The sequence below is a fragment of the Dipodomys merriami genome, unplaced genomic scaffold (assembly GCF_024711535.1).
Source record: "Dipodomys merriami isolate MVZ:Mamm:240054 unplaced genomic scaffold, mDipMer1.0.p SCAF_56, whole genome shotgun sequence".
Taxonomy (NCBI): Eukaryota; Metazoa; Chordata; class Mammalia; order Rodentia; family Heteromyidae; genus Dipodomys; species Dipodomys merriami.
In genome coordinates this window covers 7,529,505-7,549,713 of record NW_027206135.1, presented here as the reverse complement: position 1 = coordinate 7,549,713, position 20,209 = coordinate 7,529,505, and the positions used below count along the sequence as shown (strand labels likewise).

The 20,209-nt window shown below is 38.6% G+C and overlaps 1 long non-coding RNA gene across 1 annotated transcript in view; it reads right to left on the bottom strand.

Moving 5' to 3' along the window:
• The window catches only part of LOC138812253 (uncharacterized), a 29,700-nt gene extending 11,018 nt beyond the window's left edge, over positions 1–18,682 (bottom strand). The window contains exon 1 of the long non-coding RNA XR_011367575.1: positions 18,577–18,682. This is a non-coding gene — a long non-coding RNA (uncharacterized lncRNA). The remainder of the gene's footprint in view (positions 1–18,576) is intronic.
• Between the last annotated feature and the right edge of the window lie 1,527 nt (positions 18,683–20,209).

The window sequence follows — 20,209 nt, the reverse complement described above, 5'->3', positions numbered from 1 at the left end:
GTGCTAGCCTTGAGCTGAAGAGCTGAGGGACTGTGCCCAGCCCAAGATCAAGCTCCACCACCAACAACAACAAAAAAAAAGAATGGTGTTGATGGGTGCGGCTGGGGTGGGAGAAGTGTTTATGAAAAGAAATGGACAGCTCTGTCAAGTTTGTGAAAGTTAAGATTGATATTTCTTTGTGAAAGAGGCAATGGGGTAGAAGTGATCTTAAGACGTGGGTAAACAAGTCCTCAATATACAGAATGCCGAAAAATAGATCTTTGAGTGTGGAAGGAAAAAAATGAGTTGGACTTGAGGCTTTTAAGGTCGAAGTGTCTGAAAGTTTTCAAATTGTACCCAAGAAATAGCTGGACCCATGGATCTGGGATTCAGGCGGGTAGTCAGAATTCAAGGTATAGTTTAAGAATCATAAATGCATAGATAGAAATTTCTAAAGTGAGAATCAATAGGTTCAGCCAGAGATAATGCTCAGGAGAGAAATTCACCAGCATAGAATACTGAAGAGAATCTGGTGAGATGGGTTACTGTGCAGATATGAACTTGCTCCCCCTTCAGGAGAGCAAGATAGGAGGAGCAGTAGGGTCCCTGGACCAGGTTCAGGGTCTTAATTGCCTCTAGTGGATGGAAAGGGATCAAGGGACTACTAAGAATCTCAGATTTAACGAAGTGGGAACTGTAATTCAATAACTATTTTGCAAAAATGGAAACTATTTACTCCACTTTTTCTGTGACCCTCTTCCTTCTTCTTTCTCATGCCATGGGGTCACACAGACCCAGGTCAGGGTACCTGGGGGCCACTGTCTATCACACAGGCTGTTGTCCAAATGCAGTTTTGTGGGGGGTCATTGCACCCAGCCTTCTCACCTATCAGCATCTGTGCATGCCCCTCCCTCAAACTGGGGGATGTAAACAAAGGGGCAAAGCAGAAACTCTAGGAGAGCAGGAAACTCTAGGTCAGGCAAGCAATCTCTTGTCAACACTGATGGAAGTAAAAGGAGATGACAGATTTCATACAGTCCATGCTGCTGTGACAGAAATTAACATACCATCCTCAGACCCCTGCACCAATATCCAGAGTACCTCAGAGTAACAAGTTAAACACAAGGCATTCTAAACTTCAAATCTCATCTCTGTGGAGACATCAAAAGCATGGTCAAGAGGGTCATAGAGGAGGGGTGATACTTTCATCCTAAGACTGAGGCTCCTTACACTCATGTCCTCTGAAGGTGTCCTGCCAGAGGGGGATTAACTTCAAGGAACATAATGTGAAATAATATCCCATCATTGACCCCTTCTAGAAAACACTTTTTAAAGATTATCACAAACATTTTAAGATTACTATCTCTCTCAGACTTTGTTAAAGAAACCCTAGAACCAACCTCCCTACAGTCAGTCGAACCACAACCTTGCCATCTGTCTACTCATTTCCCGAAGTCTAATAAAGAACCATACCTGGTTCTTGTAGAAGCAGTCTTGGAGTATGCTATGGTTTGGAGATGAGTCCCCCAAAAGGCTCCTGTGTTAAAGGCCTGGCTCCCAGCTTGCGGCGCTATTAAGCTTACTAAATTAGCTTCTAGCTAACTGCTTACTAAGAAGCTAGCTAGAAGCAAGCTAAGAAGCTTCATTAGAAGTGATCCTGGGTCATAGCCCATAACCCTCTTCCAACCTCAGCCCCTTATCTCACTTTTATCACTGAGAAACAATGAACTGAGTAGCTAACTCTTCCACGGGCTTCCTACTATGATGTACTGCCTCACCAAGGGCCCCAACGCAAGGGAGCAGCTAATGGTGCACCAAACTATGAACCAAAACAAACCTTCCCTTCTTGAAAGTTGATTAGTTCAGGTATTCTGTTACAATATTAGAAAGCTGATTCACATAGTGAGCTATTATGATGATAGAGGATTCCTGCCCATCATCCTTATTTCATTTTTTGGAACCAGAAAATCCCTCACAGATAAGGATCAATGCTATGGAAAGGACTTACTAACATCTCATTTCCTCGTCAGTTATCTTCTTATGCAGAAGACTCAAGATCCAACCCTAGATCTAGAAGACAAGTAGAAAGGAAGTCAGAGAGGCGTGGCGGGATGTATTGTGAGTTCCATGCTGCTTTGCATCTTTGAGCCCCAAGATCCCTGCTCTTGCCAAATATGTCTCTAACTTGGTGGGAAAGGTGTCCCACCCAGCCAATTTCTCCATTAGCTATCTTCAAGCTAAAATGCATTTCACCTCTATGTCAGCCTTCAAAACTATTCCAAATCAATCATATCTTCCTCTTGCAATCAAGGGTTATCTCACTTTCTTCACACAGCAAAACATTTCTCCTACCTCCCTTTCTGAGTCACGCTGTTCCTTGAGTCCCAGCCCCACAGGATCCTACAAGGCATGTGATGCCCTTATCTCTAGATTATGAACATACATGACTAATAAACTCCTGCCCATCTCAACTGTCTCAGTCAGATGTTCCATTGGGGTATTTTTGTACTACACAAAGTGGAGGATCACTTATAATGAGGTCAACAGATGGTAACCAAAACACAGGAAAGATGGAGCAGCAAAAACCTAATGCTGTAATTAAAGAGACTCCACTGAGTGCGCTGGCTATTCCAGATTCTCCTCACAAAGACAACCTGCCAGGCAAGAGAAACCAGCAGCTTGAGATCATATGCACAGGGTCTGGGAAGAGTGGAACTTCACCTCCCTATGTCAAGACATAGTCTTGGACCTTTTAGTAGGACCCTCCACCAAACCCACGCAAGTGCCAGAGAAGGTGATTCAATGTCTACCACCACACACACACACACACACACACACACACACACACACACACACACACACACACACACACACACACACCCCTCACAGCATCATTGTGTCAATGACAGTGCCATGTGTTAATGTAAGAATCAATGTGTCAATGTAACAGCACCAAAGTGATAGCTACTGAAACTATGATAACTACACCTGAGAGACTACAAATGAGGTTGTTAGCTAAATAGTGGACATGTGCCTCTGCTCTTCTCCTTTCTTAAGGAAATAACGATAGTTAAATAGTAGACTCTATCCTTTTCATCCCTGCACTTAAATAGAAACAGCAAGAATAAGAAGAAAATCAACAGTGCATACTATTATCCCCATTGATCTTTCTATTCTGTAAATTGTCAGTCTAGCCTGATGGCAAGGCTGGCAGAGAGTTAGAAAGGAACTTCACTTTTTAATAATTGAAAGAGAAAGATACATTATGGAATCTGCCCAAAATTACAATAAGATTCAGGATATAAAACTTCTACAGAGCCCAGTTGGAAACAGAAGTTAGAGAAAAAAATAAGTCAAATGGCTTCTATTCATCCAGCTGCATTAAAAAATGATCAATAAACTGAATAACCAGAAGTAGGATTTGTAAAATTGTTTATCTTTCAATAGAGTTCATCAAGTAACACATGAGAGTTTTGTCCAGCCTTCAAAAGTGAGAGTTTGTACACATTTTCAAAATTGTGTTAGGCCTGCTTGCAGGGAACTATACTTGCTATTTTTTGAGTGATCGATGAGTATTTGTCCATTGAGAACAGCTGTGTATACGAGATTGGGCTTTGGCTGCAAAGAACCAGAGCAGCTATGAATGAGGCCTTGGCTTCAACTGTCCTCAAACAAACCTTTGCATGCAAGGATCCCTTGCTCTTATTTAGGCAAGAAAAGACTTACTCAACCAGTGTCTCTGAACATTTATTATACTGTTTAGTGAAAAGAACTCTAGGAAATAGAAACATGGGGAGTTTTGTTATAGTTTTTGTTGGTGGTGGTGGTGTTTGTTTTTGTTTTGGGTTGTTTTTCTTTTGGGGGGGAGAGCAGGGTAGGGTAAAGGAGAATACAGAAAGGGGAGGAAGAAAGACAAACAAATGCAATCATGCTATTCAGTATATACTATGTGGAAAATGACCTACGTAAACTTGCAGGCAAGGATGGGAGGGAGAAAGTGGGCAAAGTGAAGGAAGGGATGACATTGCCCAAAAAAAAAAATGTGTTCATAGCAGGGCACTGGTGGCTAATGCCAAAAACCTAGTTACTCAGGAGGCTGAGATCTGAGGATCGTGGTTCAAAGCCAGCCCAGGCAGGAACATCTGTGAGACTCTTATCTCCAATAAACTACTCAGAAATAGTAGAAAATGGCACTGTAGGTCAAGTGGTAAAGTGCTACCTTTGAGCAAAAGAGCTCAGGGACAGTGCCCACTCCCAGAGTTCAAGCCCCAGGACTTGCAAATTATATAGTAATAACAAAACTATTTTCTACAAAAGGGAGGGAGGACACTGAAGATTGAGAAAACATTGTTTATCTGGTGGTTTAAACTTAGCTGGTGATTTAAACTCCTCCTTAGGCACACACTGGTCCAGCTTCAAGGCTGATGTATACTTTCCATTCTTTTCATCACACTTCTTGCCTATCCTCAACTTAATGCTATTCCTTTCCCTTAAGGCATCTGGAACCATTTCCAACTCCAGAATCTCCTGGAAATATTTGAGAATTCAATTCCAAAAGCCAGCAGGTAAAGAATGAAGCAACTAACTACAAAGCCACTGGGCCTGACCTAAGTACTGGACCCGTCACACCAGGAGCACAATCAGCTTTCTCTAGTCTTCACCCATGGTCTCTATTCTTTCCAGACCCCTGTATAGACACTGTACCCATAGGCTCTTTAAATACCTGTTGAAAGAATACTATGAAAGATTCCTGTATGGCTTAATTAACATTCACAGTAGAAAGAAAGCTTGGACCCCTAAATTTAGAAGCCTCTATCCTTATGCAGCTGAGGCAATGATGTTGCAAAACTGGATGTCTCAGACCCAGGGGAGGTATTGACTTCCAGTTCATATTAAATTACTGTGTGACCAGTCTTCATTCCAGCATCTGTGGTTTATGGGCTGGTTTATCTTCCTTGAGCCTGGATCTATAATTAGACTTCCCCAGGCTTTCACCTACTTGAAGAAAAGAAGCACAGAAAAGGAAAAAAATATTTCCATGTATCCAGGTTCCCAACCATCTCTATTACAACAGGAAGTTAACTGATAACTTAGATACAATAAATCAAGAAAAGAAGCAGCTTAGAAATAAACAACTAAATTCTGCATAAATGTAAAAAATATGACAATATGTAGTTATCACACTATATATGCATGTGGTTAGCTTACATATATATGTACCGTCCATGTATATAGTTATATGTATATAACTATATACAATAACTATATACAGCTATATATGTAGTTTTTATATATAGTTATATAACTTTATATACATGGATTGTCCTATGGAAGAAGAAAGAATATTTTGTCCACTTATTATTAATGATTTGAACTCCGTTGTAATAGGCTTCAGGATTCCTTCCCAATGGGATAAAAAGAACTGGTGGTGTGGGAGGAGGAGGGAGGAAGGCTGCAAACACCGGGATCCAAATAGGAACTAAGGAAGATCACAGAAATGGAGAGGCATGGTTTGAGTCACATACCCAACCAGCCAATCCACAGGATGAGAAACTCACATGCCTCACACAGAAGGTCGATGCCAGTCTTCTCCTAGTGAGAAACTATGATCACCCCCCACCAATTTTGCACCTGCTACCTGGCAATAACTTCCAGTTTATGTCTTTTTACATGTGGCAGACTATTCTCTTATGGTCATTTAACCCAATTCTTGTTAATAGACATTAAGTTTGGCATGAATCTTTTTCTGTTACCAACGATGCTAAGGTAAATCAATTTTTTCATATGCTAACCCATACATGGGTAAATATAAAGCAACATAAATGAATCCCAAACACATAACATAAAATGTAAAATGAAAAATGTAAAACACAATTAAATATAAAACATAACTTTCATGAGCCTGAAAATGTATTCATATAACACCAACACATTTTTAAATATATGCAAAATAGATACAGATTAAGTGTAATAGAACAATTATAGAGAAGTATAAGAAAACTAAATCATCTGTGTGGCAACAGGAAATTTAATTTAATAAATTAAGAAAGGAAGTAGCATAGAAATAAAGAAGTGAATACTAGAGACAAAGCTAAATGAATTGCTTCTAGGAAGGAGGGATTAGAGGTGAGGAGAGATAAAGTAGGAAGCTGCTGTTTTTCATTATAAACTTGTTAGTACTATTTGATTTTTAAACTGTGGTGTGCATTACCTTAATGAGAATAAAATTCAGAAAAAAAGACAGTAAAAGTCAAAACTAAATAAAAGAGCCCTGAGAGCAAAGATACAGAAAATATTGTATTAATATTTTAATATTTTGTATATCAAGGAAATATTTTAAGAGAATGTGTATATATGATATATATTATATGTATATTTATACATATGCAAGTATATTATATATACATCTATATAATTAAATTTCTCTATAGAAAAATTACATTACCATAGGCAGTAAGTGAGACTGTTCTTTTCACATATCCTAATTAGCATTATGAATTAACTTGTGTATACATGTGTGTGTGTCTGTCTGTCTGTCTGAATGTGTGTGCTGGTACTAGGGCTTGAACTCAAGGCATCATGCTGTCACTCAGATTTTTTGTTCACAGCTGGTACTCTACCACTTGAGCCACACCTCCAGTCTGACATTTTACTGGTTAATTGGAGATGGAGTTTCAGAGACTTTTCTGCCTAAGCTGGCTTTGAATGGCAATCCTTCATGTCAGCCTCCATAGCAGCTAGGATTACAGGTATGGCTAGTATTAACATTTTAAAAAGTCTTTATGGTAGACTTTTGAAGAAAGTCAGGGATGCTTTTTCCTTCAAAATGGATTGTTTTTACTATTATCTTTAAGTAATTGTACAAAGAGGTTTCAGTTAAACATACCAATTTTTGAGTGCAATGCTTTTTGATCAATGTCACCCAATCCATCATCCTTCCCAATCTCTCCCAACCTCACCCATCCCCTCAACTAACCTAGTTAAAATGGATATTTATGACATAATACACATCCAAACACATGCATGTGCACATGTCCCCCCCCACACACACACACCAGGCCCACCAGATAATTTTAGAACCCACTGCAAAATGAAAATGCAGAGCTCCTTGCTCAAAATCATCAGTAAGCCAGGCACCAGTGGCTCATGACTGTAATCCTAGCTACTCAGGAGGCTGAGATCTGGGGATCATGGTTCAAAGCCAGCCCAGGCAGGAAAGTCTGTGAGACTATCTGCAATAAACCACTAGAAAACCAGGAGTGGCTCTGTGGCTCAAGTGGTAGAGCGCTCGCCTTGGGCTGAAGAGCACAAGGACAGTGCCCAAGCTCAGAGTTCAAGCCACACAACCGATAAAAAAAAAAATCAGTAAGTGAAGGCAGTGCCTCCAGGGCATTAAACCAAATTCAAGACTTTTTAAACACAGGCCTTGAGCACCTCACAGTCATGAAGCCATCCTTTACCATACATAGCAGTTCTGTTGCTGAATTTCTGGGGATCAAAACCTGGGATTTTCACTTTGTTATTTTTTATTAGCATCTATTAGTTATATTAGGAGGAGAAAAACAGGCAAAGGAGCCTTGCTCATTTCTTTGGCTCACACTCAGATGAACCTCAGGTTCAGTCTGGAGCCAAGACCGCAGGTTGAAAAGCAGAAAACCCACCTTCAAGTAAATCAAAACCTTCACCAGTGAGACAAATATAAAAAAGGAAGTTTCTCTTCTTAACTGCCCTTTGTTTAACATATTTTTTGCCAGTCCTGGATTGAATTCAGGGCCTAGGCACTCTACCACTTGAGCCACAATGTCACTTCTGGCTTTTTCTGTTTAGGTGGTACTGAAAAATCAAACCTAGGGCTTCATGCATGTTAGACAAGCACTCTACCATTAAGCCACATTTCCAGCCCCTGCCCCATGTTTAACACATTTATTAAGAAAAAAAACTTCAAAGAAAACTTAACTCACAAATCAGGTAACACTCAAAATTAGATGTTCAGAAAGCTCCAGCCCAACAATGTGGGCAGCAGGTGTTTTGAAAAAATATAAACTGTAATAAAACTGAACTGAAGTAAAATCCATTTACTGACTTTGTTTGGGGACAGTTTAATGGGAAGTCTCTTGTTAATAATCAATTATTTAGTAGCTAGCTATTATTGGGTGATGCTTGATTTGAGCTTAATCAGTTACAAAGAATGCTTCTAAGTGAACTTTCAGTTTACTGATGAGACATTCTGGTTACAAACCAACTCCAGACTAATTGCCTCTTGCTTAGTTTCCTTTAACAATTAGCTCAACATTAACCTGTAGTCTTACCCTGGCATCCGACAGGCCAGGATATGGAGCATTTTTGAATATCTGGTGCCTGAAACAGCACAGAAACGCTCACTGGATTTAAAAAATAAATAAATAAAAAGACAATGCAAGCATACTTTAATAATCTTTCCCTAAAAACACTGACTACCCTGTAGGCAAGTTGTTATGAGGACACTTCTTTCTTTGTTTCTTTTTGTGTTTTTTTCCTCAAGATGCATAACATTTTTTTATGTCTGATTATCATAAATTAACTAAGAGATTACTTAATCCATTACTGGCACCTTGGAACTGGTTTGTTTCGAAGACCTCCAGAGAAGTGGCCACGGGTTATTTTTACTGCAGTAATTTACACATAAATCGTATTTACAGAAGATTACCTACATCACCTATTTGAATTTGTTTCTCTACCGAATGAAATTCCCTCAAGGCCTAGAGCTTATGTATAAATATCTTGTTCCTTGTTCCTCCACAGCCTCAGATTGTTAGTACTCTACCCCCCACCTTAGTCTCCCATAATTTCCCTCTAAGTGCTTTGCCTTGGTGTACACATCATTCCCTACCCTAATTCTCTAACAAATAGGAATATTCCCATCTTGTTTCATTCCTATTGAGTTTTCTTCCCTGTGGTGTTTAGGGTTTATATGATCCCACTGTTGTGCATATATTTCTCAGGCACTTAGGAAAGTATATGTAAAGTTCCATAATGACATCATCCTTTTACACAACTACCTGTAGACCTTGACGAATGAATAGTTTTGCAGTTGGAATATGGATCATGACAGAGGTCAGCTGACACAGGAATCCAGCAAACTCTTCCAGTAAATACATTCTTACTCTCTGTGGCCTGCCTTAGCACTTTGCTATCGGTGTCATTGGATGAACATCATTTGGGTGTCGATTTTTCAGTCTTTTTATCACTATTCCTGGTTGAAAACATCAGGTTATGGATGTGTTCACCCTATGATTATGATTCTTCCTATGCCCTTCAGTTCTGTGTACATTTCTATAGGTACAATATAGGTAACATGAACACCAGGATAGAGTGAGTGATATGTATGAATAAATATTAGCTATAGTGAATAAGATGATGGGATCTGGACAATATTTTTGTGGCATATGGATCTTTGATTTCCTTTACTATATCCTATATGTAAGGCTAAAAGTGAGAACATGTAGCCAGAGATACTCCGGGGAAAGCTGTTAGAGCAATCATACCATTGGGAATAGTGAGGCATTTACCCACTATATTTCTATTGTCTCTCTTTAGCTACCTCCTTCCTTCCTTCCTTCCTTTTTTTCCTTTCTTTCTTTTTCTTTCCTTTCTTCTTTCTTTCCTTTTTATGTTTTTGGTGTTTTTTTTGTTTTTTTTGTTTTTTTGGCAGGGACTATGATTCAAACTCAGTCCCTGAAGCTTTCACTCATCGGTTAGTGTTATACCAACTGTGCCATGCCTCCAACCTTGTCTCCTTATAGACAGGGAATCCTACAGTAGTCTTTTGAGACAAACATAGCCTTATAAGAGACATTTTGTTCCCTATCATTCATATCAATTAACATAATTAAGACTCATTTAATTATAAATATTAAAAGAAATCCTGTGATTATAAATGTTAAAAGGAGTCCTGCTCCCCAGGAGCATAGTAGTTTTACTTTTGGACAAAGAAAAAGGACCTGCATACCTTCTTTTTCTCTCTCTAATCTGCTCAGCATTCAGTTGTGATGCTAATGATTTAGAAATCTTAGGTCAGAAACTTTCACCTGACATATTCTTTGGGGTTGTCCAAGGTCATTGTGAAGAGAATTTCCTTCTGCTATAGAGTTCTTCCTTCTTCAGCCATTGATTACAGTCAGCCTCAGCTATGCCCATTTTGTTAGGGTTTCTTCATGAACACTAAGCAAGGTTTGTCTCACTAGTTAAACTACCTTATTGGTTTTACGTGGGGAGATTTTACAGTCCAGCCAGGCACATCTGCTTCACTATACTAAATGCATTCCTTACTCCAGGGCACATTTAGCCACATTTCTAATTGGTCCATCCCTTTCTGCCCTAAATGGGAGATGGCTGCCAGACAGCAGGCCTGGTGCTCCCTGAGCAGTAGTTCTACAGTTGGATACCTACGCCCCCATTCCACCAGAACAGGAAAGTTCTCTCTTTTGTTAACTGCTGTATCTGCCTTGGTAGGCAATCAATTCACATTTGTTTTTTAATTAATATCCTGTGGTGAGGACAGCAGATGCCCCATAGTGTCTTAGGTACAACTTTCAGGCACTATTTCTCTTCCTTAGAGACACAGTGGACAATAATCCCAGCTGGTGGCTCTTATAGGGAGCCAGGACCTAAAAAAAAAAAAAAAAATAGAGGAAGCGTAAATCAATGCCTTGGCTCAGAGGGCCAAAGGTAGAATATCAACATTGATATTACAGTGTATGGGAGCAAATCATTGTGTCCACAATACAGAGTCAAGCATAGCTTGGGCTGGGGCAAGTAGGAAAGTACAGATGCATAGCTGAAGTGTCCCTAAGATACAGTATGCTTGAAATATTTGTTTGATGGATAAAAGAATGAAAAGAGGAACTAAGGAAATTCAAAGTCAAAGGTACAAGTTATAATGGACAACTGTATATCTCTGCTATGGGATGTGGACGCTTACACTCCATCGCACAATGTGGCTATTACAGTAAAGTATTAGCATAAAATAGTATTGTGCTATGAGGCGCAGTCACACAACTCTTATCTTCTTTATATCCTGAAATCTGGGTTCCTCTATAACCATCCTGCTAAAACTGCAGTCACTAAATCTGGCTAAACACAAACCTCATGTCCAGAGAGAATAGCCCTTTATTGTCTTAGAGCAATAAACTAGCAGGCCTTATCCCACATGCTTGCCACTCTCTGTGTTTTCAAACTTTTTGATCTTTACTAATCTGATTGATGAAAATTAACATCACAGCCAAGTTTTAATTTGCATTTTTCCAATTATAAAGCAAGTTGCCCATCTTTTCATGAGTTGTCTGAGCTGTTTGTATGTCCTTTTCTCTGAACCATTTATTCCTGCCTTTTGCTTATATTCCTAGTAGGCTTTTGGACTCTTACCCAAACAATCTATAAAAAGACACTTACATGGTTCAAAACTCAGTTCTTTGTAATACTACTTTGAAATGCATTTTCAAGGACATTAACTTTTGTCTTTGCCTCTGCTTTAAAGAATGGTTAATATCTTTGAATTCATCAATATTTTATGACTTCTCTATTGTCGTATGTTTAGATTGACCTTATTCTGACTAGAATTATTCTTAAAGTATCTTGATTTTTTCTAATTATTCATAGCTCTTTTGTTTCCTTTACATTTAAATATTTGATCCATTTGTACACCATTCTTGTCTAAGTTATTAAGTATGCATGATGCAACATTTTTTACAGATGGCTACCCAGATGCTTGACTACTCTTCCATTTTACTTCTGTTTTGAAATGATGTCTTTATCAGAGCTTAAATTCCCATAAGTATTTGTGTCCATATCTGGACTACTTATTCTGGCATGCTGGTCTGTTTACACACAAGTGTAATCCTATTGCAATTTATATAGCTTTATGTTTAATGGTAGAAAGTTCCCTGGCAATTCTTGTTTTGTTTTTTTTTTTTAACTTTTTATGTGTTCTTTAGAATCAGCTTGCTATATACCAGGATGATTCTGCTGGTGATTTGATAAAATGAAACTATATTTGTTAGTGTAAATTCATTAACAATCATCAACAAGTTTTAATAAAAGGGTCAATTTGCAATATCCTGTCCAAGAACATATATTATCCTTCTCTATTCATTCAAACTTCCCTTCATGTGCCTGGGGAAGTTTTAATTTTATTCAACTACATACACATTTCCCAGACTATTCCTAGAAATTTTATCTGTTTTGTTGTGGCTTGTAAATATTTAGATACTATTTATGATAATTGGATTCTTTTCTACCATATTCTCTGATTGTTATTTGTATGAAAGTTATTGCTTTCTTTACAATAGTCTTATAAGTAGTCACCTTTCTAAATTTATAAATTTAGAATTCTGATCCAATCCTTACCAATTTGGATAAATAGTTGATTGTTAAGGTTTTCCAAAAAGTGATACAAGCTCTCTCCCTCTTGCTCTCCATTTCTCTCATCTCTAAAACAGTATTCTCTCAAGTATCTCTAAAACAGTATTCAAAATGTTTCGAGCACACTTTTGCTGTTGATGTCTATCATGGATGGAGTACTGATGTACTCTCAAAAGTCATACACTAAAGTCTGGGGTGCCAGACTTGATTGAATTAAGGGATATCTACAAAATTGGTAAAGCATCTTTCTAGGCGTATCTGCGTGGGTGTTTCTGGAGAAGTCTGGCCTATGGCTCAGTGAACAGAAGAGGAAAAATCCATCCACATATGTGTAGTGGTGGGAAGTCCAGTGGTGGGAAGCCAGATGGAAAAAGCAGGAGGGAGAACTTATTCTCTTTCTCCCTCTTTTGAGCTGGGGCATTTCCCTGCCACTGACTCCAGTCATTGGTTTTGGACTCAGATTTACACCAGCAACTCTGGGGAAGAAGTAATTCTCAGGCCTTTGGCCTCAGATTGGGGCTATATCCTTGGACTTTCTTTCAGAGACATTGAGCTGTTCAGACTGAACTGCTATGACTTCTGTTTCTCCAGCTTGCAGAGTATTGTCAGGGAACTGCTCAGCCTCCGTGATCATGTTAACTAAAGAATAAATTCTGTGTGTGTGTGTGTGTGTGTGTGTGTGTGTGTGTGTGTGTGTGTGTGTATACTTGCTGAGGATCAAACCCAGGTTCCTGTAATGGATAAGCCATTTTAATACCTAGAATTAACCCCATATAACCTTTATATACTATACTTTTAAAGTGTTATGAGTTTCTGTTTGTTCATTTTATCTTAAGCATTTGTATTTATTTTTATAAATGATGTTGGTTTATGGTTTATATGTTCAATCTTTGTTAAACTTATCATATGTATATTCATATGATAAGGGAATTTAGAAGCTCTCCTTTTACATACCTGAGGACTATTTTATTCAGTACAGTAACCAGCAGAAACTTGCAGCTATTTTAGTATAAATTAAAGTTCAATAACTCAATAGAACCAGCTAAATTCAACAACTTAGCAGCCATATGCCTGAAAACCACACTGGTCAGGACAGTTTAGAACATTCTTAATTATCACAGAAGTTCTAACTTGCAATTTAAAAAAAAATCACAAGGTAACCAAATTAGCTGGTATTTAATGATATACTGCTGGAAAGAACAGCACCAGAAAAAATGTTTGTGTCTTTGATGGAAATTGGTATTGTGATTTTTCTTTTTCTGGAATCGGTTATTTTACTTATTTAATTATCTTTAACAACTTAAAGGTATTTATTTTAATTATCTTTACACAAAGATAATATCATCTCATTAATATTAATTAATTTAATTGTCTCTACATAAAGATAATTAAAATCAGTTTTTAAGTGTTATATATTCCTCAAAAAGCATCAATTTCTTAAATGTCTTCAAATGTATTTAAATTGAGTGAAAATCCATCTCTTTGTGGTTCTAATTTTCTTTTAATCCATAGTCATTCCATCAGCTGTCTTTTGTTATGTAGAAGGTTTGTGCTAGCTTCTCATTTTTAGGTTTAGGAGACAATGATAGACCATGGTCCAAGTTATTCAAACACTAATCCAGGGGTTGCTGTGTAGGTATCTTATAGGTATGGTTAAAGTCTATAGTCAATATACTTTAAGTCAGGAAGATCTTCCTAGATCAGCAGAGTGTGCTACAGTCTGTTGAAAGACATAGCCTGGAGGATGTCAGGAAAACCTGCCATGTTGTAAAGCTTTAGCTCATGGGAAATTCCAGCCCCCCAACTTCCTTGGCCAGCCCCACACATTTCACACTAGCCTAAGCCTTTCTATAATCTGAGAGCCATTGTGTTTTTCTAGTTGAAAACTGACTGATATAGATTATTAGTTTTTCTGTATTATTAATTTTTCAGGGGGGCAGCTTTTCATTTACATATTAATAATTTCTCATTTCCCTGTTTTCTAAACCATTAATTTCTGCTTTTATCCTTCTTAATTCCTTTTTTCTGCTCTCCACAGGATAATTTGATTAGGTTTTCAAGTAATTTCTTGAGCTAAATGATTAATGCATTTATTACCATTTTCTTATTAATTAATTTATCTTGAGATTATTAATACTTTCCTGAGCATTGCCTTAGAAATATTCCACAAGTTATGGTGTTCTAACATTGTTATTAAATTTATAAATATTCTGCAATGCAGATTTTCCTCAGTTATGTCACAGAGTACTTTTTGTGCTCTTAGCTTTAAGAGATGCACTTTGACATGGATCAAGATGCATTGTACACAAAAATTTCTTTGTTAAATGGCAAAACAAAAATTCAATACATAACCTAAAATTAAAATATATAAGGGAAAGAGTGGGTTGTGAGGGGTGGGTGAGAATGTTGAAAGAGGTGGCATTGATCAACATGCACTGTATTCATAAACTGCTTTGGTGAATGGCAACTCCTTTGTACAACTATCTAAAGATAATACAAAAATATTCAAGAAAGGAGAGTAATGCACTTTACTAGCCATCTCCTTGCTTCCTTTCGGATATGTCCTACATGGTCTTTTCTGCTTTTAGAAGCCACATACTTTGTAATGAAGTTTAAGCTGTTCATAGACTTGGCATCTCAATTCTTGTCTCCTCTCTTCGATTTTTACCTCATTCCTAAGAAGAGAAGGAAATTATCTGTGTTAGGCTACTATCTTCAAGTTGAAAATCTCTTTAAGGATGTCAGATTTACTGTGGAGGACCAGCTGAGCCTCCTTCAGGAAAGCATTAGGATTAAAGAGGCTATTGTGCAAGTTCTCAACTCCAGGGAGGTAGAACACAGATGTAGGCGAACCAAACAGGCTCTGAGGCACCGTAGGGACAATGGTCCTGCTTTACAGCTCTGTGTCCACGGTGTCATCATTGGCAGAAACAACAGCAGCGACCCAGCGCGCCAGCGCGACGTCATTCGCTGCTCACCTCGTAGTATCCTGTCCTCCAGAGGCAGCACACTCCAACGCTGGTCTAAAAAACACTCTTAAGAGAGAGGATCCAAGATGGCCATGAACCAGCAGGGAAACGCCTCAGCTCTCTCCAACTACACAGAGAATTCGGGTTCCAACACGTAGGTCCCCCAAGAGATCGGCATAAGCAACAAAGGAGAACAACCAGAGAAATACAGGAGCTGAAAAGAGAAAAGGAAAAAGAAAACCTCAGAACTTGTACCAAGACGGAAAATCAGGGGCCTTTGCCAACTCTGGCCCGGCCCCTGGCCCCCTGGGACCGCAGGGCCACATGCGGACTGTGAAACCCAAATGCAGAAAACTCCCACCGCCCTGGAACCGGACAGTGCAGACAGAGACAGGGACCGCAGGCGAGGTGCCATGAGAGAGGACGAGGTGCCCTAGGGCCGGGGCCGGAGCTAGAGCTCCCTCCTCCACCCTGTTCAGCCCAGGGTCATCGCAACGCAGCGCAGGGGCAACCAGCAACCTACAGTAGCACAGATACAGCGATCTGCCCCAGCCCCGCTGGACAGCCCCTAACCAGTTCCAGGATCAGTGAGTACCCGACCCCCCCCCCCCCCCCCGCCCCGGGAACCATGCTCAGGCTCCAGCAGCCTGTGACACGAGCCCCACCTGTAACTGAGCGATGGCTCCAGCAGCCCCACCCCTGTGCCTTGTGCCCGGGACCAAGCAGCCTTCGACCAAGGTCCCAGACTGAGTAGAGCTAATCGTGCATAAGCTCCGACAGCTGGAGGAGTACCCCCAAACCTCTGGGAACTGACAAGCAAGTGCACTCCAACTGGGATCCTAAACCGCCTAGGCCACCAGTACCGTGAAACACGCGTGTGCTCCTGCAGCAACTCAGGAAAGAACTCCAGTGAGAGAAAATTAAAAATGGAGAAGAAAAGAATAAAGAAATAAATGATGGCAGAATTGGCCAAAGTAATAAAAAGAGAGTTAGAACAACAATTTCAAGAGTACAAAGAAGAAATACCAAAGTAATTCCAAGACCTAAAAAAGAGATGCAGTCAAGCATACAGTATGTACCTCCTTAAAAGATGAAATTAAAGCTTTGAGAACCCATATAGAAATCATAAATAGATCAGTTTCCACAATGCAAACCACGATGGAAGCCGTAGATAACAATGAATGAGATGGAAAATAGAATATCAGGAGTTGAAGATAAAACAGAGGAGCTGGAGAAAAAGTCATAGATATGGAAAAAACACTCAGAAATTACCGAAGGGAACGCCAAGAACTGACAGACAATGCCAAGAAATCTAATCTTCGTATAACTGGGATTGATGAAGGTGAGGAATACCCAAATAGAGGGATGCAACACTTACTCAATAAGATTATTACAGAAATTTTCCCCAATCTCAAAAGAGCAAACCTCACCCACATACAGAACACCAAAAGATAGGATCCTAGAAGAAACACTAGACACATTGTAGTAAAGACACTAGACCTGAATTGCAAAGAGCTAATTTTAAATGCTGTAAAATCAAAGGAGCTATACTACAATGCAAAGAAAATTAGTATCACTGCAGACCTTTCCGTACAAACCCTCAACACAAGCAGAACCTGGAAAAGTACCACCAAGACCTCAAAGCCAATGACTGTCAACCCAAACTGGTATATTCAGCAAAACTAGCATTTACATTTGCTGGAGAAACTAAAATTTTTAATAATAAAGAAAAATTGAAGGAATTCATGAACAAGAAGGCAGCACTACAAAAAAATACTTAATGTAGGAATATATCCCAAAGAAAATAATCAAGACCAGGGAACCATATCAGACAGAAACCTAATGAAAATTTGCTTTATTAATATGAAATGTCCTTCTTTGTTATTTTTCTAATTGTAATTTGAAATATGTTTTATCTGATATCAGTATTACTACCCCAGCCTCTTCATAAGGGCCATCTTCTTGTAAGACTTCATTCCAGCCTTTTACTTGAATAGTTAATATTTGAAAGCATCAAGGTCTTAGTTAATGAAAGACAAGGAAAGACAGAGTAATTGTTGCCAATTAGGTAAGCTAACTAGATAGGATACCTAAGCAGGCTACATTAGATTTTGTGATGGAAATAGAGTATTAGTGAAAAATGCTGGTGAGTACTAATAAAGCCAATGAACTAAAGCAGTTTAGTTTACAGCATTACATCTCTTGGTAATTATACTAAGGGTTCTGTGGGGTTTCAGCCTTAGGAGATGCTGATAAATGACAAGTAGCTCTTTGAAATATTTTTGTAATTATTCTATAAATCTAAACTTATCTCAGAATACAAAGTCAAGGAACTATATTTCCCCAAAGTCCCTTAAGTAGACTTTAGTGGTTTGCGAGTGCACAAACATCACACATTTGTGTCTTCTAATATTGAAATTAGTTATCATGATCCTTTTACTCTCTTACTGTACATTCTTCAAAGTACACCTATGCCTCAAATTTGGAACCAGTCAGTTAGTGGTCGATGGCCTTTGTGTCTTGTCAGATACTTATTTAGTATCTGGGAACAATTTATCACAGCAGCATACTTTTAGGTTATTGATGGTTTGCTGCTTGTATTTATTGAATTTGCATTTTGTTTTATCTTTGTGTTATAGCATACATTGTTTTCATGACCATGCATCAATAGCTTCAGAGATTTGTAGAGGTATAAAATTTGAGACAGAAATTTTAATGAATTAGCTCAGAATTGCTAACAAAAATGTAAACTGAGAAGAGTAATCCATTAAAAGAAAAAATTGCAAGAAATATGTACCATTGAAAAGTTTAATTTTAACAATTTGTTGAATTAGTAAGTTGTCTGAGTTGAAACTCTGTAAAGAGTAGCTGCAAGAACTACGACGTTTTCTTTAATGACATTTCCACAGAATGTTTCAGGACATTTAGCAAACTAAGGGGATGGATAAAAAAAAATTACCACCACACAGTATGTTCACAAAAAATAAAAATAAAAAAAATAAAAATAAAAATTACCACCACAGACTTTGTGTCCAGAAACCTAGACTTACTTGTGTAAATTTGGAAAATAAATTCTAAAAGCCTTAATTTGCTCACAAATAAAGTGGTGGTAATGAAATACTCAAATCACAGCAGTAGTAAAGATTAAAATAAATAATACTTAGAACAAACACAAAAGTTTCAATAAGTATTTTACAAGAAGAAATATTGTTATTGCAGAAAGACTCACTTTCTCCTGTCCTTCAGTGGTGCCTCTTCATTCTCTCTCTAGACAAAGGGGCATTTGGCCACGGATGGTCACACAAGGCCATGCATGCACATTCAGTCTCAAGGCTCCGTGCATTTACCTAAGGTAGCACATATGTACATCAAGGTTACATTGAGAGGTTGAGCTGGTTGAAGCTTAGTCCTTGCGAAAGTGCAGGCCCAAAGCCTCCCCCCCTCCCCCCAGAAGCTATGGTGAGAAAAGCCTCACTCCATTTATCCAACTGAGGCATTTCCAAGACACCAAAGTATCACAAAAAAGTGATTGTTTTACTGTGCTGATATCTGTCTCATGCATGCTCTCATTATGTAGATGGTATAAATTCAGACTGAACACTACTGTAATAGTCAAGCCTGGAAATTCCATTTTTAGGAATACTTACTTCTTTTCCTTTACCTAAATGGACATTAAAACCCAACCTCTTGGGATTTTACTTATGTGAGTCACTATCTTAAAGAACTCTGGGAAAACAGGGGAGAAGTTAAGTTGGGAGGGAGGGGGAGACTGATTAAGGGAGTGATTATCAATCAAGATATTGTGTACTTATAAATTGATTTGTTGAATGATTACCTCTTTGTATAACTCTTAAAGATAATAATATATTTATATTTTTTTTGTCAGTCGTGGGGCCTGAACTCAGCCTGGGCGCTGTCCCTCAGCTCTTCAGCTCAAAGCTAGCACTCTACCACTTGACCCATAGCGCCACTTGCAGCTTTTTCTGCGTATGTGGTGCTGAGGAATCAAACCCAGGGCCTCATGCATGCAAGGCAAGCACTCTTCCACTAAGCTACCTTCCAGCCCTAAAAATATAATTTTTTTGTTTCTTTGTATGTTCCTCCCCCACAGTATAACCCCTGTTTTCACTGTATTTGACATCAGTGCCCTGCATCTTGTATATACATTTCTCTAGCTTGGGGAAGGGAAGGGAAAAAACAAAATGCTTAAATAGAGATACAGGTTCACCCATTGTAACAATGAGATGTACAAGACACTATGTTGAAAAACGAATTTTACAATTTAGGCAGCAGTGGGGTGGGGAGGGAAGTGTAGCTGTGGAGGTGGGAGGGAAGGGATGGTAGGGGAAAAAAAGGAGGAGGTAACAATGCTTGATAGGAAATGTACTCATGACATTGCTCATGTAACTGTAAACACTGTGTGCAGTATTTTTACAATAAAAATGTATTTATAAATAAAATAAAAACAAAAAAATAAGATCTCTGGTCATAAATAGTGAAATCAAGTAAGAAAAGAAAGGCAACCAGACTAAATAACCTGTCTATTACATAGAACAATTGGACAGTGATTCCTCCCCTCTCCTAACAATGCAGAGTTGTTTCGTGTTTTGGCATGAAACACAGGGCACAGAAACATGAGGCATAACCATCAAATCTGCTTTTCAGTCAAGTAAAGGATCTACATAATGAAGCTTCCTAGCACCAGAGGCCAGTGGCTCACTCCTATAATTCTAGCCACTCAGGAGGCTGAGATCTGAAGGTTGTGGTTCAAAGACAATCCAGTCAAGAAAGTCCATGAGACTTATATCTCCAATTAAACAGCAAAAAGTGGAGATGTGGCTCATATGATAGAGTGCTAGCAT